Genomic DNA, 1,378 nt, shown 5'->3' on the forward strand with positions numbered 1-1,378 from the left:
GAGAATATACAAATAATAACAACAGACGAGGACAGGTGGTGTAAATAACAAAAGTATATATTAGTATGACGCTCGGGAATACGGAAAGTCTTTGACGTTTCGAGCTACGCTCTTCAACAGAAAGAATACGGAGACAAGGAGAAAAACACGGAGAAAAAATATATATATATATATATATATTTGTATACATACTCTAAATTTCTTTTACATTTCCCACTCTTTGTCAATTTATAATGCTTTTATTCTCCCACTCTTGATACGTCTTTTGAACTTGCAAATATTCCTCCGATAATTTGCCTTGCCTCCTCTTTCATTCTTAGTCTATTTCACATTCATTCATTCTTGATTCTCTCAATTTCATTTACATTTTTTTCCTCTTAGAGTTACAGCTATAGATTCATGTATTTTACGTCCTTTCTATTATTCACATTGTCGCTTCACATATAACTTTGTATATTCATAGAATTCTATTATGATGCCAACATCAATACTATTCTCTGCTAGTCAGGTAATGCCGCAAAATCGGGCTTATATTAATCCATTTAGTCCTACATAATTTCAATTTGTTATTTTGAGTGACATGGGAACATTATATGAATATCAAGCCTCGATCTAATAGGCAGTGTAACTAGCAAGAAACACCAGTCAATTATCTCTGTTAATCACACCGAAACTTCTGTAGAAATAAAAGACAATTCGGACAATTTGGTTCTCAATAGGCAATGGAACAGAAAAATAAAGTAATATTCACGGGAAGAAAACACTTTATCACACGTCTGCTTAATGATAACATGCCCAACATTAAAAGACAGCACTTCCAACTTTTACCATATCACTACAGCTAATCATTGCAGTTATTTGCGGTCAACAGTGTTGTACGTAGCTTCTTTATATTTTTTATGTCGTTTTATTGTTTTAGCGCCTCTGTCATAAGCAGTGATTGTTGTCTATCTATAATTTTTACAACACTCAAACATAGACATAAATACATACAGACAGAGAGACAGACGGATAGATAGATAGAAATGATAGATAGATAGATAGATAGATAGATAGATAGATAGATAGATAGATAGATAGATAGATAGATAGATAGATAGATAGATAGATAGACAGACACTACATTCCATTAGTATTCTCAACCAACACTCACTCAACTTTATGCTAATGTCATATCTAAGAAGTAGCACTGAAACTTGGGCAAATATTACTACTACCAGAGCAGTCAGCCGACAGCTATTTATTCGGATGTGCTAGCAACTGTCTGCAAATAGATATACACACACATTCGCTGCACACATATATCTCCTAAGATAATGCATACTTTTGCAGACATATGTATCCATAGATACGTGTGTATATATATATATATATATAT

The 1,378-nt window shown here is 32.9% G+C and overlaps 1 protein-coding gene across 1 annotated transcript in view; it reads right to left on the minus strand.

Moving 5' to 3' along the window:
- Positions 1-1,378, minus strand: part of LOC106869364 (glutamate receptor) — a 695,940-nt gene that overhangs the window by 649,097 nt on the left and 45,465 nt on the right. The gene's annotated exons all lie outside the window — the stretch shown is intronic.

This window comes from Octopus bimaculoides, chromosome 1 (genome assembly GCF_001194135.2).
Source record: "Octopus bimaculoides isolate UCB-OBI-ISO-001 chromosome 1, ASM119413v2, whole genome shotgun sequence".
NCBI classification, from domain to species: domain Eukaryota; kingdom Metazoa; phylum Mollusca; class Cephalopoda; order Octopoda; family Octopodidae; genus Octopus; species Octopus bimaculoides.